This window comes from Mus pahari, chromosome 8, assembly GCF_900095145.1.
Source record: "Mus pahari chromosome 8, PAHARI_EIJ_v1.1, whole genome shotgun sequence".
NCBI lineage: Eukaryota > Metazoa > Chordata > Mammalia > Rodentia > Muridae > Mus > Mus pahari.
In genome coordinates this window covers 67,827,682-67,852,439 of record NC_034597.1, presented here as the reverse complement: position 1 = coordinate 67,852,439, position 24,758 = coordinate 67,827,682, and the positions used below count along the sequence as shown (strand labels likewise).

At 43.7% G+C, this 24,758-nt stretch overlaps 1 protein-coding gene across 5 annotated transcripts in view; it reads right to left on the bottom strand.

Moving 5' to 3' along the window:
• The window catches only part of Enox1 (ecto-NOX disulfide-thiol exchanger 1), a 549,637-nt gene that overhangs the window by 308,767 nt on the left and 216,112 nt on the right, over positions 1 to 24,758 (bottom strand). For all 5 annotated transcript variants that reach the window (XM_021202858.2, XM_021202859.2, XM_029541528.1 and 2 more), the window contains one exon: positions 21,807 to 21,913. The gene's annotated coding sequence lies outside the window, so the exon portion shown is untranslated. The remainder of the gene's footprint in view (positions 1 to 21,806; positions 21,914 to 24,758) is intronic.

Below are 24,758 nucleotides of genomic sequence, written 5' to 3'. Positions count from 1 at the left end.
CCTCAACTCCCCAAATCCCCATTTTGACACTTAATCTTTTCTTTTCTTTTCTTTTTTTCTTTTCTTTTCTCTCTTTTTTTTTTTTTTTTTTTTTTTTTACTGTTCTATTATTTAGTTGTTGCATCGATTTTTTTTTTTTTAAGTAAAGTACAGTTCACATTTAAACTATCTTCTTCTTGCTCTTCTCCAAAGTTCTGTATCTTTCTTTCTTAAAACTGGGCAGTCAATTGTTTTCTTGTAGCTGGAGTATAATTTTATGAGTCTAGAGTGTGTAACACTCCATTCCCAGCCTACATGAGCTCTAATGGAGCATTTCAGCTTTGGTTGTTAATGCAGGGATGCGGGCCACTGTATAATTAATATTGTGTATTTACCGCTTTGCCAGATAATTAACATCAGTAACTCACTTAATTCTTTTAAGTGGTAATCCCGTTTTCCAGACAAAGACATTGACAGAGCAAGGTTAAGTGACTTCCCCAAATGACGGTGCTGGATGTAGAAGATCTGGGATCAACCCCAGGCCAGCTGTCTCAGGAGCCCAATCAGGTTAAAAAGCCAATGAACTAATGCTTGCACAGATATGAAAACAAAAACAGCATCTGCAGCTGCTACACTACACTGTCCAGCACAGGGCAAGCTGAGTTCAGATGCTAAGAATCCAGATCCATCTGTATTAGTAATTGAAGCGGGGGCTGGCTCCCTCGTGGACGCTTCCATGCCCGTCTAATCACTTCAAAGGGGAGGTGAGCACAGACTATCCTGGGCCAGATGGGAAGCTACTGAACAAAACATCCCATGTTCATAGCACTTCAACAACAGCTATCAGTTGTCATATATCACCCGATGCTATGGTGATATCATGCTTGACCCAGATATTGTGGGGAGCTGAAGTATATAATCAGAGCAGACAAGACGTTTAGGGGATTTCATTTGTGATGGACAGAGAAATATTCCTTCAAAGGAACCAAAACTGTACAAAAGAAAGATGCTGTCGTCTGATTCCTTTCTGTTTATGACTTCTGATGGGAATCCATCGGGGAGCGAGTCCACGGAGATACACTTGTGTTCAAGTTCCCGAGCACGTAGCTCACCGTGCAGGCGGTGCCGAGAAATGAAATTTGCACGGGCTAGGAGGTGTCTAAATGACAGGAAGCAGGGCTCGAATGCAGGCACACCCAATGCATTGCCCAGTTCGAAGAAGTTACCGTTACACACCAGCCCCGAGTTGTGTGCGGAACAAGGCAGGTGATTAAAAGTTAAGAGACTGTAGTTACAGCAACAATAATATTAAACAAAACTGCGCCTCAGCTGAAAGTACCTCTGGCTATTTTTAAATCATCATTAAGAACAAACAGAAATTTGCTAAATCATTAAAATCAAATTAGCATAATTAAGGATCTAGAATTGTTAGAGTATTAATGTGATGACTACATTTCTTTAAACCCAGTTAGTGAAAAATCACTGTTGCTCCCGTACAGGAAAGCGGCCCAGTAACTAATATCACTGGCACCAGTTAGATTAGCCAGTTCATCTCTACTTAACCCAGAATTTGGAAGTTTTGAATATTTTATATATAAGAAAAAAAAAAAAAGCTTGCAGGCCATATACACTCTTCTGAAACAATCAGGGGAAAAACAAATCGTATCACAACACGAATAACTCTCAGCAAAATCAACAAAAAGGAATAAGTGCAGAAATGGCCGCATGCAAATGATTCCAGGGTAACAGGATTAGATTTTCCTCAGCTTTTCAAATCGTTTCATTGTGATATGTTAAAGGCTGAAAAACTTTGACAATTCTACTGGGTTATGAAATACTTTAATGAATTTTTAAGAAGAAGAGGAACATTAAAGGGGAGAAAGGACTTTTCTATCTAGTTTAACCTTTTGTTGTCTTCTGGTTTTCTCTTTATTACATGCATTTTAATTTAAATATATGATTTTAGAAATGATGACAATAGTCCCTCGCTCTCTTTAGAGCTTTACCATACACCATGTGGTTGTCTATACTTAAAAATGTTACCCTATACCTCGAGTTCTCAAACTATGACCTGCAGACACCTAGGTGTTCCTAAGACCTAGTTGTTCCTAAGATCCATTCTCAGTGTCTAGGAGACCGGATCCTTTTTCCTATAGACAGGAAGCACCATCTTCTTTTTGGTCTGTGCTGACCTCTGAGATGACATGGGAAAGTAAGGTGGATCCAGCCGCAGCGGGCTTAAAAGGATCAAGGCAGTGTGTGTACAATATCAAATAACAATACCTACAACTATCTGAGAAGGCTGGTAAAGGTGCCCCCTTTAAAGCCACATTCATTTGTGAGGCTGGATTTTCCCGATATCAATGAGGGAGATGGATACAGAGAAGCTTCAATCAGTCCAGTCCCATTTGACATGAAGGAGATTTGGAAGATGTAAAAGAGCACTTACCATCCTGCTCACATTTTTTTTTGTTGTTGTTGTTGTTTCAAAAAACAAACACGCAAATACCAGCTTTAGTGTCTTCTTTATGTTAACAGGTTGTGCTCATCACTTCCAAATTCATAAACTCAAAAATATGTTAAATTATCTATTTTAATCCCTGATACATTTGATGCCAGCATATATAAGTGATATGAACAAAACCTCTTAGGGATTCCCAATAATTTTTTAAAGTAAAGAAATTTGGAAACTACAAAGTTTAGGAAATATTTCTTCATAATTTTATTTTATAAGAAATGGTTTTCTTTCTTAGCATGGTATCTCCTGCTATAATCCCAGCAGCAGGGAAGCTGAAGCTGGAGAACTACTGCAAGTCTGAGGGCAGCCTGGGCTACAGAGTGAGTGCCAAGGCACCTGGAACTGGAGAATGAGAACTTCTGTTAGATAGAGGGAGAGGGAGGGGAACTGGGGGGTAGGGGTGGGGACAGGAAAGGGGAGGGGGAGAGAGGGGGTGAGGAGAGAGAGGAAGAAGAAGAGGAGGAGAGGGAGGGAAAGGGGAGGGGGAGAGAGGGAGAGAGAGGGGGTGGGGAGAGAGAAGAAGAAGAGAAGGAGAAGGGGAGGGAGAGAGGGAGGAGGAGGAGGGGGAGGAGAAGAATAGTGGTCTTTGCTTACTCACTGACAGGCCTTCATTTGTTTAACTCCAGCCTATACACTTCTAGGGAACACAGCATAGTGCTAACAGCCTCGAGGGTCTATTGAGAAGTTCCCAATCCTGTGAGCTTTTGCTGCAGTTCTGGACATGGTGATCCCATGGGGAGCCTGTGGACCAAGGAAGGTCCCTCCACTGTCTGACCACATCCCTTCTTTTGCTTCACTTCCCTCCTTCCTTAATAACGTATCTCACCTTTCTAGGATTTTTACCAATATGTTGAAGAATTGTTAAATACGGATTCTTTTTATTTAGTTCAATAACAGTTTTCTCTGGTGTACCCTGGCCTTTGAAGATAGTTTTCCTTACCTCTGGTTCACAGTCAGGCACAGGGCTGGCACCTGCTTCTGTTCCTCTGATATTTTTGTCCCCTGGCTACCTGCACTGGTCTCTATCAGCTCAAAATGCTGCTCTTAACATCCATTTCTTTTTCTGTTTTCCTTCACAAGGTTAAAATAGATTTATTGTATTAAGAACTTGCAGTCCCATCTATGATCTGCAAACATAGATCCCCTTATGTCTGATTGCTTGATTTTTGTTTAATCAGAATTTTCAAAGTCTTCAGGGGGTTCTAAAATATACAAATCCTATAAGATGCTCTCTCATTCTTTAATATTAACTTTTAATACATTAATATATACGTGGTTAGCCTCATTAAGCTCAAGTGATCTCTGGGGATCCCACCTAAGTAATTTTAAACCACACTATTTTCCTAAAATGGATTCTAAAGTAGAAATTTCCCGTTTTATATAGGCACTTACACTCTTTTAAACAGTCTAGGGAATCCACAGCAGAATGCAGCGGAGCAGAACTAAAGGGCAGTGTGGCCATCAAAGTTCCTAAAGCTAGGAGCTCCGATGGTAAAGCTTTTATTTTAATGCAGAATGAGCATGGGGGAGCTTCATTAATGACTTTTCAAGGCTGTGAACTGACTTTGTCTTTCATAACCTTACATTGTAAATCAAACTGTAACTCTTGATCTAATGCATCTTTAATGTTTGATGTACTAAGCACAGAAAGTTTGGATCTGAGGCAAGCCAGATTCTCAAGAAAGCTGAGAGTGGGATAATGTATGGAGCATTTGGAGCATTCCATCTGGCCCTCATCTGAGCTCTTTGGGTTCAGTGTTGTGTCAAGAGGAGGTCTGCTCTCCTTTGACACTGTTGGTTGATGACAATGATGATGATGATGATGATGACGACTACGACGACAAAGACGACGACAATGACAGGGATGATATATATCTATACTGCACACAGTTTCTGGAAAGTTTTGAGAGTTGCTGGTTTGTTTTTTTGGTTTTTTGTTCTTTTTACTTTCTTTCATTCAGTAACAGAGAACCAAATAGGAGAGGGGAAGAGTGGGACATGGTGGTCCTCTGAGCCCCTCACTCTCTGAGGATGAGGACAGTGGAGGAAGGTCAGTCTCAGTCTTTCGGGGCTTGCTGGCCATGATGCTTTGACCCTCTTGGCGAATGCAGGTGGCTTTGGCAGGAATCGGTGCACCTAAACTGCAGTTGCCTAAAAAGGTGTACTAGGCCAGTACTACCCAACAGACATGTTTCCCCTCTTGGAGACATCTGGAAGTTGTGGCAGACACCTGTGGCTTAGCACCACCACTAAAATCTTGTGGGGGACTCAGGGAGCATCAATGCCCAGCATCCTTCAGTGCTCAGGCAATCTAAAATGCCAGAAGGCTGAGAAGCCTTGCTCTAGTCCAACGCAAAACACACGAACCTGAGTCCATGAACAGAAGTAGTAGCCCTGGGCTCCTTGCAAGGACGCAGGTTTTCTTTATTAGATGCGGAGCTCCCTTTAAGCTACCGGTTGTGTGACCTTGTGCGAGGAACTCAAATCCTCTCCCTCAAGTCTAGGAACAGAAGAACAACCCTTCCACCAACTCATCAGAGCACTCGCTCCCTGACACACAGGAAATGCAGTGCAAGCAAAGGCTAGCTGTTCCTGTACATGCCACCACCACCATTAAGACCAAATATATTCATTAGCCTCCCATGGCATTTGGACCTAAAACTACAAGAACGCAATGTGGAGTTGTGTGAAGGACAACTAAGCGAGTATCCTATCGGAGGACAGGTCTTCTTGTTAATGAGATGCAGCATGACGGTTTTATTCACTAGGGTCCCAGGAAGTGGCACTGGTCTTGTCTGGTTTCTCTCATATTCTACTCTCCTGCTTCCATTCCATCACATGCTACTTTGGTGCCTGAGGCATTTATAACACAGCCTTTTTCATAACAACAGCATCATCAACAACAAAAGCTATGCCGGTGCAAAAAACTTCCCATCAGCCTCGGAACGGGGACAGGGATAAAATGTCATCACACGCAAGATTCAGGGCCAGCGTTTCGGCCACAGGCTGGTCAGCACATCCATTAGGCTACCTGCTCAGCGTGGCATTTTGTCAGAACTAAGCATCATGCAAAGAGAAAAAAAAAAAGATCCCCCTCCCCCCGTTAGGAAAGAGTCATCATAATTTATTTTCCTTACTGTATCAAGTGAGTTCTACTTATCCTTCTCATATCACCTCACAGAGCTCTGCTCCTTGCTTTGTGTAGGAAAGGTATAATTTGCACCTACACATTATAATTTGTGACTGTAAGGATGACTGCAGTGTCACATTCACCAGAATTATGACCTGTAGCATAAATAAATAGGGGTTGGGAGGAAGGTGTGCACCTTGGGAGAATATCCTTTAAGCTCTTCAGTACCGAGATGAGGTTCCAGCTTGCACTGTTGTACAAATTCAGCAGCAGGGGGAAAAAAAGGTACCGGGAAGGTAAATGTTCCACTGAGATGCTGTATATATAATTTTTTTTGTTGTTGATTTGGATTAAACCCAAATGATTATTTTTTAAGTTAATGTAGAACCACTGTGGAAAATGAATCATATTTTAATTGCTATAATGCTGTATCATTTACTTAAACTTGAAATGATTGGTGAATCTTGTTTGATGGTACATCCTAAACAAGCCAATTACTACACACATTAACCTCTGTAATCACTCTCTAGCCAACTGCTTTCCATAATTTTTTCATAAAATTTATTTGCACTCATGTTTCTTAATGAAGCAGGTAACTAGGCTGGAATTTAAGAAATCTGGCCTTTTGCATAGAAAGTTTACACCATTTGCTTGAGAGAAAGGTAATGCCAATTTACTTGCGTCTAATACAAAAATCCCATGTATTTTGCCTACAGGCTTCAAACCATAGGAGGGTATGAGATAATTAGTTTTTGGAGTATCTAAAAAGCAGGGTTTTTTTTTTTTTTTTTTTTTTTTTTAAGTCCATCTCATCTGCAAGAAATATGTGCCTCTTCTGAAGCACAATGATCAAAGAGACACTAAAGTGTCTGCATGGCCACCTTCTCCTTCAAACAAACACAACGCCATCTTCAGAATGTCTGCAGGATCATTTTGGCCACTCACAAGCACATATGCCCGCAAAGGAACATTTTTCATAGGACTGTAGACAGTGCCGTGTGTTCCTCTGTAGTCAGGTCAGTGCCCTCAGAAGTGGGTGTGTGGGGTATGGGTAGAGGAGGTGGCTTCCCTTTGGACCATTTTTTTTGGCAGGGACTCAGTAGGAGGGAGAGAAGTGACAAAGACATGGGGGCAAGTTTCCACAAGCAGGCAGCCACCCTGAGAATGTGGTGTCTACTGTGAGTATAGAGAGGTTTGGGGGAGGGTGCGGTCGGGGTGCCTGATTCCTAAGGAGAGACCCTATAGTAAGGGCACAGCTAAGGTAGTAGAGCGATTTATTCACAGTCCGATTGATCACCAGAAGCCAAACAAATGTGAGGAACATTTGTTCCGTGGCATCTGTCAATGTGATGGAGGTTAACGCTTACTCTGGGGCTACCACACGCTTGCTTCAGAGGTGGGACTCCTTTACTCTTGTCATAGTGACTGAGCGCCTGAGCTAAGCGAATGAAGGGGAAAGGGTGTATGGTAGCTCACAGACATGTTGGTCCGTGTCCAGACAGCTCCGTGGTTTTTGACCTGAGGCGAGGCAGTGGCAGAGGCTGCTTACCGAGTGGTATCCAGAAAGCAGCGAGAGGACACGTGCCAAGTGATGGGTCTTTCAAATAGGCTGTGTCTCTGGAAGTTACCACTGCCTTCCCAAACCATCACTGTGCTATTCTGAGCTGGGTCTGATCATGTCTGGAGGCATCTTCACAGACACAAGAGGGGAGCTTTCCTGATTTCCTAGGCATCTCTCTGTCTAATTGATACGGCAACTGAGATCAGCGGTCACAATTCCTGCCTAGTTACCAATGACACGGGGCCCACAGGTAGAGGAGGGGCCACTGGTGACCTGCCCTGGAGTGGAAAGAGATCCTCTTGCTGGTGAGCAGCGTTCACCAAGTAGAACTATTCACAGAGTACATGTGAGACACTCACTTGTGAGCCGCGTGGGAGAAATCTGGAGAGTTCGCCGGGGCCAAAGACTTCCTGCCAGGGAACTGCTCTGAAGACGTGTATTCACCCCCGAGATGAGGTAGCATGGGAAATATTGGGAAGGTGTACCAGTGAGGATGGCGACTGTGATAATAACTACTTTGTTTTTGTTCCCCTTGTAGCTCTCGGCATCGCTGCTGTGAAGTTGGACAACTGTATCAAAATACTTTCACTGAAAATTAATAAGCTCTCAAGTTAAATTATCAAAGACTCCATGAGATGAGACACGGTATCTCAGAATTAAACTAGGTGAAGTAAGCTACCGAAAATCAATGTTTTCTCTATTTTCTCACGATGGCAAGCCACAGTCAAATTGTATTTCCTGGTCTGCTTATCACTGACTGGGAACCAGGCAGGAGAGACTCAGTTTGCCTGAACTCTGAGGGATATGTGGGGGTGTCTCTCAGTTGATTCCTCAAATGCACCTGGAGTCAGAACCCAACTACCAGGTATTTATTTAGCTTCTAACTTCCAATGACTGTGTGTCATGTCCTTGTGATTGGACACTTTACTCATGTGACTTTAAACCCTTGGGGTATAAATTGTCTGATGCTCTGAATAAAGTTGGTTATTGCATTAGACTTTGGTCTGCCTCATTTATCAGTTCCATTCTCCTGGGTCCCACTATCTCTGGTAACTTGCTATTATTATTTTCATAATGACCACACTTATTTGACAATGATTTTTATAATGTCATCTTATAATTTCAAAACCTGCAAAAAAAAAAACTCTGTTGTCCCCAATTCCCTGCATAAAGGAGAAAATATGGCATTTGTTTTTCTGAATATGGCTTGTTTCACTTAACATGATTTCCAATTGTACCCATTTTCCTATAAATATAATGGTTTTGTTTTTCTGTATGGCTGTACGAAATTCCACTGTGTATTTATCATATTTCTCTTCTGGTCTGTTAATGGACATCTAGGCTGACTCCCTGTCTGGGCTTCTGTGAATGAGAGGAAAAATTATACAGATTTAAGGTTTGGGAATGTAAAACTAAGAAAGTAGGTTTTAAAATTCAAAGGCCGCTAAGACTAACAGACCATAGAAAAAGGAATGCAAGAAATGCAGGAACCAGCCCAGGCTATCAGGATTAACTCATAAACCTTCTGGCAGGAAGGCACCTCCCCCAGCTTACTCAGGGTCACACATTAATCAGATGTCCCCCAGACCCTGATAAGCCTCAGGCTTCTGGAATCCTGACGCCCCACCAGCCGTGACCTCACTGCTATGTTTAAATGGGCCAATCACCTGCAGCCGCGCAAACTCTCCCCATCCCCCCCCCACCCTCACCCCATAAAAACCCCCTTCTACTGAGAGTCCAGGTCGACTTCCTTTGTCTCCTGCGTGGGACACGTGTCGACCCGGAGCTCCGCCAATAAAACTACCTCGTGTTTTTGCATCAAGAAATGTCTTGAGCGTTTTTTGGGGATTCCCGGTATCCACGACTTGAGGGGGCTCCCCTTTTGGGGGTCCTACATGAACACGGTAGCAATTAACAAGGATGTGGTCCCTTGGATATAGTCAAGAGTGGTGTAGGTAGGTTACATATTAGTTCTATTTCCAGTCTTTTGGGGGAAATTTTGTACTGGCCCTACACAAGTTGCTATTTTTATCGGCAGTCAGCAGAATTCCTCACATCTGGTGGAAGTGTAAACCTGTGTGGGACCTGTGGAAATCCTTCCCCATTTGCTCCCCAAAATAGTTCTCTGGAACTGGAGTAACAGATGGTTGTGAGCCACCAGGTGTGTGCTGGGAGCTGATCCCAATCCAATGGAAGAGCAACTGGTGCTCTTAACTGCTGAGTCATCTCTCTATTCCCTCAGGACAGCTCTTTAAATAAATGCTTTTATAAATTCTTTGAGAATATCCCACAATATATTTTGGTCATATTTACTCTCCTCCCTTAACTCTTCCCAAAACTCCCCTGCAATCTTACCCATGGAATTTCGTGTTCTTTCTCCCCCTCTCCCTCTCCCTCTATCTCCCTCTCTGTCTGTCTCTCTATCTCTCCCTCTCTTTAAACCTGAGGAGTCCAATTTGTATTGACTGGTTAGTCCTGGTTGTGGCCGACAGACCAGTTGCTGCATCATTAAAGGAAACTGACTGTCCCTCTCCCAGCAGCAATCAAATGCTAATAGCTCCCCAGCAGGGGAAGAGCTTTTGTGACCACATCCTTTTTTTCCATGCAGAGATTGTGTGTGGCTTGAGCTTTTGCAGGTCTTTAAATATGTTGTCACAGCTGCTGTGCATTCATACGTGCATTGGCCCTGTTGTGTCTGGAAAATACCTTTTAATCTAAAAAAAGAAAAACATTTTATTTTTAACGTGTATGGCAGGTCTGCCACTCATATGGGCTGCCCACAGAGGCCAGCAGAAGGCATCTGATGTGGGTGCTGGGAACTGAATCGGGTTCCACAGAAAAGCAGCCAGCACTCTTAACTGCTGAGCCATGTCTCCAGACCCCTTGTGTATGGTTTTGATTCTTCGGTTTCTTAGAATCTTTTAAATATAACAGAATCCCATTTGTAAATCCATAGGATTACTTCCTGGCCACTGGAGTTCCTCTCAGAAAGCTCTTACCTCTGCCTCTGCATTGAAGTACTCTTTTCTTTTGTTTTTCTCCAGTAATTTCAGACTTTCAGGTCTTATATTAAGCTCTTTGATCAATTTTGAATTGATTTTTGTATAAGGTGGAAACCACGGCTTTATCTTTATTTCCTACACGGGAAATCAGGTTTTCCCAGCATCATTTGTTAAAGAAGCTGTTTTTTCTCTCCTGCGTGTTTATGACCATTTTGTCAGAAACTTTGTGGCCACAGCTCTGTGTTTGAGGGTCCTCTGTTCTTTCCCCTGGGTCTGCATGTAGCAGTTCCATGCTCTGCTAAATAATAGCTGACTGTAAGCTAAGTTAGATATGGTAATATCTCCACTCCCTTTTTATTTTTAACACTTGTGTCTGCTTTCTCTTTGGTTAGTTTGGCTATGGGTTTGTCAAATTTGTTTATTTTTTCAAAGAACTAGCTCTTTGCTTGACTAATTCTGTACATTGTTCCTTTAATCCCAATTTCATCATTTTCTGCCCCTAGTTCTTCTAATACTCATTTAAAACTATAAATTTCCCTTAAAGATAGCATTAGTTGAATTTAAACTTTTTATATGTCAAAATTTTAATATCATATAAAATTTTTGATACTGCATTGCAATTTCCTTTCCAACCCATTGTTTAGTTTGAAATATAATTTTAATTTTACAATGTGGGAATACTTAAGATTTTACTATTACTTTCAGAAGTAGTGTTGCTGATTTATAGTTTGAGAGAATCACAGTCAAATTTAACCCTTCTCATACTTAAATCCAGTACTTTCGAATTTGTTACTTTCATCCACTAGCTAGCCAAGTTTAAGAAAAGATCTTCTGGGCTGGTGAGATGACTCAGTGGGTAAGAACATCTGACTGCTTTTCTGAAGGTCCTGAGTTCAAATCCCAGCAACCACATGGTGACTCATTACTACCTGTAATGAGATCTGATGCCCTCTTCTGGTGTGTCTGAAGTCAGCTACAGTGTACTTACATAACTCTTTTCTTTTTTAAAGAAAAGATGTTCCACGTGTACTGGAAAAAACATGATTTTTCTATATGTGTGTGTTTGATGTCTCTGTGCCCCCAAGTAAAGTTTATCACGTTGTAGAAACTTTCAAAATTCTTACTTTACAAAGCACTCAATCAGTAAAAGAAATCAGGACCTCTTCCTATCTTTACAGTTCTCTATTTCTCCTCTCGGTTCTATCAGTCTGTGCTTTCATGAGCTTGGAAACCATTGGGTGAAGATCCTGGATTATTTTAACTTCCTCATGGAGTCGAGCTTTCAGAGTTAGAAACTGTAATTTTATGACAGGTAATTTTTTCCAAGGCTTGTTGGTATTAGCAGTCTTATTATGACTCTTTTATACATGAGAACTTAGTGTTTGCATTTTTGGTATTATTTGCTTATTTCTAGATATTGCTATTTCTTGAAGTTTACTTAATTCTAGATGTAGCTCTTGAAAGTAAGGTTGAACTGAATGTGTAATCTGATGGTGTTGTCTAACTGGAGCAGTACCCATATTTATAATTTATATGATTGCTAACATATTTGGCTTTAAGTCTATCATCTTCCCATCTCCAAAGGAGGATTAACCAAATTTAAGTGAAATTCCTATAAGTATTCTAGAAACTATAATGTTCTCAGTCAACACTGGTTTTAGTAAAAACATGTTACAAGACATGTTTGCATTGAAGATCATCCACAAATCACATGATAGAAAAAACTCTTAAACTTGGTGTTAGAAAAGAATTTTGGCTTCTGTATAAAATAAACAATACACATGTAGTCTCCCAAAGGAGATCCTTTTAAAGAAACAAAACGTGATATTTGTCACACAAAGGTACATGGAAGGCCTTGCGGGGCGGGGCGGGGGGGGGACAGAGATGCTCACGATAATTAAGAGAATGGAAAGGAGACCAGGAGGCAAGGAGAAAAACTGGTAGAAGCTTCATCCTTGCAGTGCTTTGGGGAACTGTGGACTCTGTTAGAAGCATCCTTCCTAGTGCCCAGGGCATGGGCCTCCTGGGCTTTGCCTATAAGCTTCTTCCAGGGCTGGGAACTAAACCCATGCTTTGTTAGTAGTCAAGTGCTCTACCCCCAACCTACATCACTAGTCTGTTCATTGACTTGAAACTGCTGTACTGAGAATGGAGCAAAAAAGGCAAGAAGGGAGTGGAACAGACAATAAGAAAGTATTCCAGTAGCCTCCTATCCTATCCCACCAGATGGAAAGGCTCGCCTCTGAGGGAGAGCCCTTCCCAATGCCTGCCTAGGAGAGAAGATGGGTTCCAGAAGGAAAGCTGTGAGTTTTAGCAGTCCAGAGCCTCAGCAGGAGTACCCTGCGGTAATTGTATATCCACAGTTAAACCCAGTACTTTCAGAACACTCAGCAAATTCACTGTTTATTCTTGTGTCTTATTTCCATCCACTTAATACATTTGAAAAATGGCAAGCTTTTGATAATCTCTTATAGTTCCAACTTCCTCAACCTCTCCTTAATATTTTTTCCCTGAAGTTTTAATGAAAACGATTTCAAGTGTAACTAAACAGCACACCACAGACTATTCTTTTCACAAAAAGCAGGACACAATTCAGTCAGAAAACCCCACAGCTCAGGCCAAGTTGACATTGCCGCCAAAGAAAGGAAAGCCAGAAGTTTTGTGTGAATGCATTTTTCACATACACAAGAAAAGAAAATCGAAAGAGATAATCCCGCAGAAAGACAATTTCTATGTCTGTCTTTAATTTAACATCCCAGCACTACAGCTTTCAAAAGAGGCATTTCTGTGAATAAAAACCAAATTTACAGTTGAGAAATGATAACCCACAAAGCACTTACAGGGCCCTGACTGCACCCGGGTTTTCAAATTTTGAGCTCCAAAATGTAAAGAAAAACTTCCGGATAGGATTAGAAGGCTGTGGAGTCGCGGTGAAAGTTTTTCTTTACAGTTATGAAAACTATGTCAAAAAGTCTCCCTAAAAAAAAAAAAAAAAAAAAGAGAGAGAGAGAGACTTCTTTTGCCTGTGCGAACACCCTCGGTACCGCGAACTGCGTGCGCAGCACCAATGAGCAGGGCATACACCTCTCAGCTACAAAGGGCAGTAGTGCGGATACCAAAGGTCTTCGGGGTTTCAGGCACAGGGGTGTGGTTGGGGGCGTGTCGCAGTGCATTCCGGTTTCTGTGGCACAAGACCACTGACTTATAAACAACAGGCTGTGAAGTCCAAGCTCAAGGTGCTGGCTGACTTGGTGCCTGACTGGGGGCTGCTTCCTGGTTCACAGACTGCGGACTTCAGGCTGTGTACTCCCGCAGCACAGTGGGGGAGGGCACGCCCTTGGGACCTTTCCCATTTCTGAGAGGGTTTCTCTCAGGACCAAATCACATCTCAAAGCCCCACCTCCCCGCTCCACTGCTTCAGTGGTTAGGATGTGTATTTGGGGAGACAGATTCAGTCTCCACCGGAGAAGAAGGTGTACCTTTGTCGAAGGTGTACGTTTGCCGGACATGGACAAGTGGGGAGAAAGGAACGGGGGTGGGGGGTGGGGCAGGGTGACAGTGTCTGCTGTCTGTCATCAAGATGGTTCTCCTGGGTATAAAGAGAAAGGAGAAGATACCTGGGGGGAGGGTAATTAATTACAAAACAGTAGTATATTGTATAGGAATATGCCAGCGAGGGCACTGAGTTCTCCTATCCAATGCTTTATATACCATGCATGGCTCATGGCCCAGAATCACCAAGGTCCAGTATCTAGTCTCCCTGCCCCTCCTTCCAACCGTAAGGGCTGCTACACGAAGACCTTTTGGTCAGCTTTTTGCTTGTATTTTTTATCTTCATTATAAAGCACAGATTATTTTTTTCATTTTTTGTTACTAAAAATGGAGCATAGAAGAAAACATGGATTCTGACTGTCCAGAAATGCCCAGTTATCTCCTACACCTCACACTGATTCTGTTTAACAGTCTTCACATCCCTTAGCCACAGGCGCACCTTTAAAGACGGTCAAGGTCATCTCCCCCCCTTCATCGCTTCCATAGATGACCTCATCAATTAGCGGCCGGGGTGGCTCGACTTGGAAACACATCCCCATCTAGATTACTGTCCTACAGAACGGCGAGAGCATGGCCAGCCAGGGTGATTCCCCAGCGCTGCAGACCCGGAGAGACATTCGCCTGCTCCGAGCCTCCGTTTCTTTGGCTGAAAATTAATGTTAGCACTGTTGCATTTATTGCCAAGAGATGATTGGTGCCAAATGTAGACAAAAGTTAGGCATTTAAGTTTTTAAAAATTCTGATAAAATGAGAAGCTGGGTATAGGCAACTGCTTCTTGATCGCTTGACATCCAAACAAGCACCCTGCTTTCCACGGCCCTGAAGACCACAGCTCCTCTATTTTCTTCTCCTTGGGGCAGGGCATGGTCATAGCCACAGGCCTTGCTTGATGAAAGCAGACAGAAATCAACACAATGAGCTTATTGTCCAAACAACGGTAAGCCTGATCACTATGCTTTGAGGAGCTTGCTAAACACCGGGAGTAGAGATACAAGCCTCTTGAGAACCACCAGTAACAATAGGGCTACCACTGGGACAAAAGTCAAGCTTCCTCAAGGAAGTGTCACCTTACCAGGCAGGACTGTAATGTGTGTTCCTTGGCTCTGGGAAGAGGCTAATAACTGAAAGCAGCTGCTGGTCCGTGGGGGCCCAGGCAGGGAAAGGTGGGTTTGCTTAGCTCCAAAGAAAAGAACTAAGTGAGAAGAAGGAACCGTTGCTTGGGTTTGAAACAAGCTCTCTCACATAGAGCCAGTAATTGGTTTCTTTGAAAAACATTTCTTCCGCTCCCTTCAGTGTACAGCCACCACCCACCATCACCCATTGGTCTGTCCACTAAATCACTAGCCCATCCCCCTTGGGTATCCTCCAAAGTCACCTCTCCAATGACCGACACTCCCCCAGCCCCCCACCAGCCAGAAGTACCAGTGGGTCCAGGGGAGTTGAGACGTATCCTCTGAACGTCTCTCTGCCATCTCAAAGCAGTTCCAGGCAGAATTGAAACAAAGTGAGACCTTGGGCAAAACAGGCCACCTGTACTTGAGTAAGATGACAGCCTTCTCTAAAGGGTCCCCAAGGGGGTGGAGCCACACTGAGCTTTCCCCCCCTCACACAGTCTTCAAGGGGATCATGAAAATGATGCAACGGTCTGCAGTTGCCTTGTCCAGTTGACCTAGGGTGGCCGTTGGCTGACTATCCTGCAATTAAGCACTCACATGAAAGTAGTCTTTGTCAAGCTTCTGCCTCCTTTCTCATGCCATAGACAGTGGCCCCTGTAGGGAATGTTTCAATGGGGGTGGGAAGGGGGAGGATACTAAACAACCTCTGGGACCCGAGGCCCCAGCTCCTGTGAGGAGTCACCTACTTTCTGGTAACTGGCAGGAAGGATGGATAAGTGGACAAACTGAATGAATGAATGAATGAATGAATGAATGAATGAATGAATGAATGAAATAAAACTGAAGGCACAAATATAGCAAGACCAGAACCTTTGGAGGTGCTGTTGATATTTTGGAGGAGCTGTGTGGCAGGGCACCCGCTCCTTGGGGATGGAAAAGGATGCTATTCATATATCCTCTACACAGGCAATAGATGTCCAATTGTACATTTTCCTCCTTCTACCTGACTCAATGAAGTCAGCCACCTTATCCTGACTGAGCTCCAGGGACCCTGAGAGGTACTGAGAGGGCCTTAAGCAACTATATCCAATCTCCAAGACTCATCCCAGCTCCGCAGCAAATCACCTGCTGGGGCTTCCCCTTCCTCACTGCCCCCATCTCCCAGAGAGCACACAGATTTCCTACAGCCTCCCTTACCACCCCATCCCTGCCTCAGCCTCCAACTGGGAACCTACCAGCCATGCAGGCTTCAGATCTTCACAGCCCCTCCTCTAAATGCAAGCCCCCATTCCCATTCCCAGTTCTTTGGCAGACTACCAGCTGTGACCTTTCCTTCCCTTTCTGCCCCCATTTCCAGGGGGAATAAACAGATCCTGGTTGCACTACCTGCTCTTAAATGGCAGGAGACAAAAAAAAAAAAAAAAAAAAAAAAAAAATGCTTATGTGAAACATAAGGTGCTGCATCCTCACTTAATCAGGTCTTTAAAGTTCCCGCGTTGGGAGCTGGGCCTGGAGAGATGGCTCAGCGGTTAAAAGCACTGACTACATTTCCAGAGGTCCTGAGTTCAAATCCCAGCAACCACATACATGGTAGCTCACAACCATCTGTAAAGAGATGTGATGCCCTCTTCTGGTGTGTCTGAAAAGAGGGCAATGGTGTACTCATACATAAAACAAACAAATAAATCTTTAAAAATAGTTCCTGCATTCAGTATTGGTGGAGACCATATAGGAATGTAAGTTAATAAATACTGAGCTCCTGGGAATCCAGAGATGAGTAAGTTCTCCGCCCTCATAGAAAAGTTGGTTGGAAGAGACAAAACAAAACAAACAGGGGCTTGTGGGTACAGAAGGGGAATCGTGTGCTACTCTCAGGGCAAGGGAAAGGTTTAGGAGGGACCTGAAGCAAACCAATGTCCTTTCTGTCTATCTTCAGCTCAGGCACCTTCTGAAGTTTCACACCCACAAACTTTGACCGCGTGACCGCAACGCGCATGCTCCCCATCCCCTTTGTCTCACTGTTCGTTGTTCAATGGAGAAAAAGAGGCAATTTGTTCTAAATAAACCAACTGTAAACAATAAAAGTTCTCTCACAACTATACTTATCCCTATGATCTCGGTGACTTTAACAGAAACTATCCAGAAAGAATCGATAAAACCCCATAAACTCCCCGCCCTCGAGAATCCCCGGACAGACCGGTTTGCCTGGTCCCGCTGTCAGTGGCACTGTCAGCGGGATTCCAGGGAAGCCTGTGCCCTCTCAGAAGCACAGACACAGGTAGGGCGCCACCACCCACTTCCTATCTGAGCTGTCAACCCTCCCCTTGGGTCTGTTGAGGCTTATTGTTCCCGCAGCATTGTTGGTTAAGCTGGCTCAGCCAACCATAAAATCACAGAACAATCAGCCTGGCGCATCTTCTGGCCTCGGAGCTGACGACTGACAACTGATGTCTCAGAGAACGTCGGCCTAGACCTGTCCATTGACTGGGAGGTAAGAGGTAATGGAATCTGAATCTTGCTTCTAGAAGAGAAGGGCTTACCACTACCACCACCACCTGCTTTTGTGTTTGTTTTTCTCAAGTTCATTTTCTTAAGACTCTATCTACTATGGCTTCCAAACCAAAAGACAAAAAGCACAGAAACGAAATGATTTCACAAAAGCCACAGAGTCCGGTAGGGCATACTACATGCTGCCAGCAAATGACAAGACACCGTGGAAGAAACGCAAACTTTAAATATATTCCTTAATGATGTGAAGATAAACGTTGTCTCTGATTGAAACGCAGAGCTGATAAAGACATCAAAAAGAAGGAGCAGGAAGTGAACATGCTATTTAGTCATTAGATAAGATCAGCGCAGGTACAGTTGTGGTTCCTTTCAGTCCAAAGGGAATACTTCCGTCTGGGAATCTGGCCTATAAGAAACTCGGGAAGTTTTACTATCTGAATCGACGCCTTTGAGTTAACAACTGTGATCAGCTATTACAAACCATAGCTGCTGAACTACATCCCTGCAGTTTTAGATGCTCACAAAACCTAGACTAGGGCCAAAGGAGAGCAAACCTCCAGAAATGAAGCTCAGAAAGTGGGAGGCTCTGCTAATGGCAAGGCGTGGCTGTGAACCCCAGAGGATACAAGTCAGCCCTGATCCTGATATTAGTTATATCACATCAAAATATCAGTGATTTAAATTAAAGCAACAACAACAACCAAAAAAGCAAATCTCTGATAAGTCAACAAAGATGGTCTTTGCCCCCCAGGTGTCCGGTTCTTGTGTTTAACCCCAAAGCTAGTAAACTTACTACGATTATTATTACCAGCTTCATCTATATCTCCAGTCCATCTCCCCACTTCACCAAAACAGACGTTTCGCTTCCGCTATGATCAAAGACAATTCATGCAAAAACAGCCTGGGGGGTGGGTGGGTGGGGCATAATGCGTGACTTTCTGGATGACGTTTTATTTTTAACATAGCTGAAATTTACAAGTATTTTAAATATCCTGGCTGTCAAAGTAGATTCTAGAGAAGACTTTTACACATGTGTGTGTGCATGTGTGCATGTTTCAGCCTCTCAGAAGGCTTTTGCACATGTGTGTGGGTTCTAAGCCTCTCAGAGGCTTTTGCACATGTGTGTGGGTTCTAAGCCTCTCAGANCTCTCAGAGGCTTTTGCACATGTGTGTGGGTTCTAAGCCTCTCAGAAGGCTTTTGCACATGTGTGTGGGTTCTAAGCCTCTCAGAGGCTTTTGCAAGTGCATGTGTTCTGAACCTCTCAGGTCTCCAATATAAACGACATCTTTCTACAGTAGCCCGGTTCTAGAATTGCAAATTTCAGGACCACTGTGGGATAACCAGGCCCTTGGGCTGCTTTGACGTCTACAGTCATGTCTTCCAGTTTCAGGAGAGACTAACATCGAGGTGCGAGGCTCAGGGTATAAGGCACAATACTGAATTTGTTGCCCACAAATAAGAATTGTCCAAATGCAACTAAGTACCCACCCGTAGCTCTGGGAGGACTTGGCTAGACAGCGGCTCCCTCCAGACAGGACAAGGAGACAGAGAGCCCCAAGTGTGCTGTTCCCTGCGAGGCATTGCAAGGGTTCTGCTTACATGGCATTCTTACCTTATATCCTAGTATAAACAAAGTCCACCGAATTCCTGAGACTGGATGGGATTGTATATGCATCTCAAGGTAGCTCGGTGCCGCACTCAGCCACCACAAGTACACGAGGAAATGGGGGCCTCCAGGGTGCTAAGTGACATCCCCACAATCGCACACCCAATGAATACCACAGTAACTTTTCCCTTAAAACCTCTAACATCTCTTTTCAGGATACTGGTATATGGCTGAGAATTTGTGCTTTGTGTTGCCTTAAGAGAGTTAACTATCTTGGTTCAATAAACCTTGTGCGATATCACAACAGTAATTTAAACCATCAGCTTGTGCTATTCAAGGCAAGACTTTCATGTCACAAAGTACGGCTACTGATTGTGTGTGTGTGTGTGTGTTGATTGTGTGTGTGTGTGTGTGTGTGTGTGTGAGAGAGTTAGATCATAAATAATCCATAATTTTTAGAGAATAGGCTCCTGGTGTAATTCTGTGGGATTCCAGGAACATCTTTGGAATCCCTGGATTGCCATAGACAAGAGAGCTTTTATATAACTTATTCAATTATTATTACTATATGTGTGCATATATGATATGTTTATGGGTATGAGCCACAGTAAACATAAGTAGATTAAATAGCAGACAGTTGGTTCTCCCCTTCTATCATGTGAGCACCTAGAATCAAACTCAGGCTGTCAGGCTGAGTGGCAAGCCCCTTAACCTACTGAGCCATCCCACAGACTTTACATGTGAAGTTTTTAATTAAGGGAAAATTAGAGATTTTTATCTCTCCAAGAAATGCTTTTCCAAATCCTGCTCCAAGTATTCTCACCTAACGGAACAGAGCTGGCAGTGGCCAAAACTGAGACTCCAGGAAGGAACTATTAAACTAGGTTTGGGGACTTGTCTTCTTACAATTACAGGGCATGTTTGTTTCATAATGCTACAGATATTTCAAAGCTATGAAGCATTTTTATATGGCCAAACCACTTTTATCTAAAAAGGTGCATTGCAATGCACTCAGACTTTAGAAGCTGCAATACCTGGTGGCTGCATTTGATGACACCAGGACCATAGAGCAGAAGAGCACACAGTACCTCGATAGCAACTTCAATTACACCCAATGTCCTGATGCTACAGTTGCTACTCTAGTCTCCTGGGGATTCCCTAAGCTGGATCCTTCCATGGATACCTCAGGCAGCCCAGGGAAGCGTGGCCAGCATGGTTGCCCCTGAGCTATAGAGTGAAGGCATTTCCAGTTAGAGGACACTCAATAAGCACTTCAATTCTTTACACACGCACACGCACACGCACACACACACACACACACACACACACACACACACACAAACGCTCAGAAGCTGAATTTCAGAAACTGGAACCCCCTTGTATTTCAGTGTCTTTCTGGCCTGCCTGGGTGGACTGTCCCTGCTTTCATCTCTACCCCAGATTCTGACACCTGAATCTGTCTGCTCTCTTTCTCTGATGGGCCAAGGCCCTTCAACCCTGTTGTTCTGGTAGACTTCTGAGCTCTCAACAACCCTCTTCGAGGGCTTGGACTTAGGCAGGCAAATGCTTAAAAAGAAAAGTGCTGAAGTATTCATTGGCAGCCTCAATCTCGCTGAGGGAGACTTCTCTGATGTCCTGAAGGGCATGGAGGGGGTATACAAGGGAGGCCACAAGCTGATTCATTTTTGAAAATCCTAGCAGCCATGGAAAAGGGCTCACCTCTAGTCCAGGAGATAAACAACACACCATAACATATTCATTAGCCTGGAGGCTTTTGCTGTATTCAAAGAGCCTTCTCCCCCTTTCCTGTGCCCTCCTTCCAACCCCTTCCCTTTCTCCTTTACACAGACTCCCAGGGCCAGCACAGACTGTGGGTTAAGGTTAAGCTCTGGCTGCCCTTCACCCTCCTCTGTCTTTCTTTCATCTCTATAACTCCCCTCCCCGCCCCACACCCATTTACTGAGATTGTTGCTGCCTACAGGATCAACTCAAGTAAGATCTTGGCTATTCTGGGAATAAATAGTATATAAATGATAAAGGTGATGTAATACTCTCTGCCTAGGTCATAACTGGAAGGCTGTAACCTTCCACCTATGTGCAGAAGCACCAGTCCATGCCTAAGACCCACCTGACTTCACTCACATCAAGGGCAGACTAGGGATTCAGTCCTCTGCTGAGAAAATGGATAAACAAATCATACCTCGGCCAAATGATTTTGAAGCCTCTCAGCTTTAGAGTAGAAACACACCCCTGGTTAAGGGTGAAGCTCAGTCAGCCACAGGAACCTTAACATAAACTAGTTTAGGGATGTGGTTTTGTCCTGATTTAATCATTCACCATCACCACTACTACCACTGTCATCGTAAACAAAACAAAACAAAACCACGCATCTTGGAGTACCCTGGGAAAAAAGTTGATTCTGGAGGCTATGCTTTTCTGTAGAAGGCAGAACGGGGGCAGAGAGGGGGTACTGGATAGCACTGAAATAAACGGGGCAATGTGAGCAGTCATGGGCAACCTAATTCCGCCACTGGAACTTAAGCATGAGTGTGAGGCAAACCCAGTGTGGGAAGGAAGACCCAAATGATGGCACCACAACTGAATGCAAGTGTTACTATTTGATTTAGGTCTGGATGGCTCCTGCAGTGACAACCGTGCAGAACTGGGAAACGTACTGAGTAGTCTATGCAATAACAGCACAGGTGCAGCGAATGCAGGGCCACCATTATTCCAAGGGGCACACAGGGAGGTGGGAACAGGGAAGCTATGTTCTTAAGGCAGCCTGGGCTGGATCCTTGGCTGAAGCTCTGGTCTCTGTGGCTTGGAATACTCACCAGCCCCTTGGGAGCCAGCTCACTTACAGTGGCTGGTCACTCCTGTCTTGATCCCTCTTGTGGGATTCAGTCCTGCTTTGGCTTCTGGTTTTGCAAATCCTTAGTTCCTGCAAAGAATGAGAAGGAGGGGGATTTAAAGATGTGAGGGACACTGACCAATCAGAAAGCACAGTATGGGGAAGGCCTGGAGATCTTCAATGAAGGTGGGCGAGTGCTTTTGTTGTTGGTCCTGTTCCTCATTCTAGACCTGGCACACTGCAAGAAAGTACACAGTATCTATCCAAGTGTACAAATGTCACTTGTCGGGAAGGGGCACAGAAGCAATTGCACTTGTCTGCATACTGAGACACTCCTGCATATTTGCAACATTACCAATGTGACTCCTGTAAGTTTTTTTCACTTTTCCCAAAATGTATACAAAATGTACACTCCATCAGCGGGAGCACACGTAGGAATAGAGCACTGCTACTACCTGAATGGCATTCTAGGATGCAAGCTGTCTACATCCACCTTGAGAGAAACCTTAAGCAGACTTCCATTCCACGGGAAATGCCTTTTTATTTTATTTTAAAGGAGTAAATTTTTTTCTCTAGTGATTTATTTTAACCTTATGCCCACTGGTGTTCTGCCTGTGTGTGTGTCTGTGTGAGGGTGTTTGATTCCCTGGAACTGGAGTTACAGACAGTCGTGAGCTGCCACGTGGGTGCTGGGAATGGAATCCAGGTCCTCTGGAAGAACATTCTGTGCTCTTAACCACTGAGCCGCCTCCAGACTTTTATTTAAAAGTGACGCTCCTATACTTCCATACACTTTACACAGTAATTTAGCATTCAATATCAGCCTTGATGTCTATAATGTTTTTTTGTATCTCTAGTTTCAAAACAAAGAAATTGGTACCTAAAAGACTCATGTGGCCCATGCAAGAATGTATAAAACTGGTTACAGAGGAGGCATGAAAACCAAGGATCTTCGGTGTTTTGTTTTCTTAACCTTAAAAGTGTTGGTTTTGTATTAGTGTGTGTGTGTGTGTGTGTGTGTAATGTGCAAATGAACGTTGTGTATCATGTGTGTCATGTGCCGGTGAGCATGTGTCATGAGGCACGTAAAAATCTGAGGTCGACTTTCAAGAGTTAGTTCTCTCCTCCTACCTTTCCATGAGTCCCAAGGATTGAACTTGGGTATTCAGGTTTGAACAAGTGCTTCCTCTGTGCTGAGCTACCTTCTCTGCACCTTGAGCCAGGATTCCTGACCCCTGGCCCCAGATACTTACAGATATTACACCAGTGGCACTTAACCTGTTTTCAGAACCAAGCTCATTATGTCATTTCATAACAGATAAGTTTTTGAAAATTAAAAACAACAACAACAACAAGAAGAAGGAAAACAGCCTAAGGTGAGTTGCTACAAAAAATATAGTGCCTTAAGAAAGCATGCCTTTGGCTGTGCCCTTGTAGTCACAGAGGAGACAGCTGCCACCAGGAGCTCGAGTGTCCCTAACTGTGTCTTTTCATCCCCACTTTCTGAGTACCACACTTCTGCTAATTTCACAGTATTCTCTGGCACTTCCTTATATTATGCAAAACATTCTATTTAGACGAGTTGACTTCACTAATTAGTCTATAAATACTTGACTTTTACCCACTGCCTTGGTGAGTGAGATAATTACTGAGGAAAAGGCCAAAGCATTTATGGTCAATCAGATGAGGAGAAAGGGAATATGGTCTTTTAGACGAGGAAAATGTAAAACATTGTGAGGCCAGGCAGAAGCTATTAGCAGGATCAATATTTCCACTAGTACCTTAATAAATCATTGCATCAAAGCCTTGACACAGGATGGAGGAAAACCCTACAAGTTTCTAAACTGGAAAATAAAACTCCATTTAAATGACAAAGACCTTATTGGTATACACGGAATATGACAAGTTCCTGAAGCAGTCTCCGAGTCCTGGGTGTTTAAAGTGCAGTGCATCATCAGCCAGGGAAGAAAAGCAGAAAGACAAAGAGCGCAGCCCCCCTCCGGGCTGCACGTCCTAATTTGCAACTGGTAAATATGCATGAATCTGCTCCACTGCAGCTCCGGATGATAGACTGCTTTCTGGAGAGAGCACAGATCAGAGAAAGTGGAGGATGTCTTGGTGTCACAGTTGGCTTCCTCACCCAACTGATAGTTCTCAATCTTCCTACCACCCTCCACTCACATTGCTGAAGTTACTGCCCTCTGGGTACCATTCCCTAAGATGAAAAGCACTTTGGCAGCGATGGACACTCACTGTATGGCACCAAGTGTCCCGAAGCGAGTTCTCCCTGTATCAGAAGAGGTGAACAACAATAAAGTCCCCTAACCCTTTAATCACTCCCCTACTCTCTGATGGTCCCAGGAAAAGATGCTAACAGTTAAAACAAGTTTCTGGGCTTGCCTGTCTGGTTTTTCTCTTTGTCTTTTCTTACATGGAGTAAAACCCAAATTACCATTTGGCAGAGTGTTACCATAGAAATCACCCAATCCCTTGGGGTGTTGTCCTTAGTTATTGAGAAGGCATGGGGTAGACACACAATATTTTGACTCCCTTTTGCTGTGTACTGGTAGTGTTTAATTAGAATAGTTTTTCTTGAGAGTTTAATTTATTGCCACTCTCTCCCACCTTGGGAAGTAAGAGCTCTGGTCTTAAGATGTGTTTAGAAGACTCTCAGCTTCCTAACAACTGGCAGTGTTCATTTGTGATTAATTAAGGCTTTTTTTTTTTTTAGTTGAACAAATATTTTCAAGCACTTAAATATTAGACAAGCTTGATGATAATCATATGTTTTTAAAAGTGTCCAGAAGTGTCTAGCCTCAGAAAAGGCCGACAATTTTAAGAAAGGCAAATACACATCAAAAGTTAACTAGCGCCGGGCCTGGTGGCGCAGGCCTTTAATCCCAGCACTCGGGAGGCAGAGGCAGGTGGATTTCTG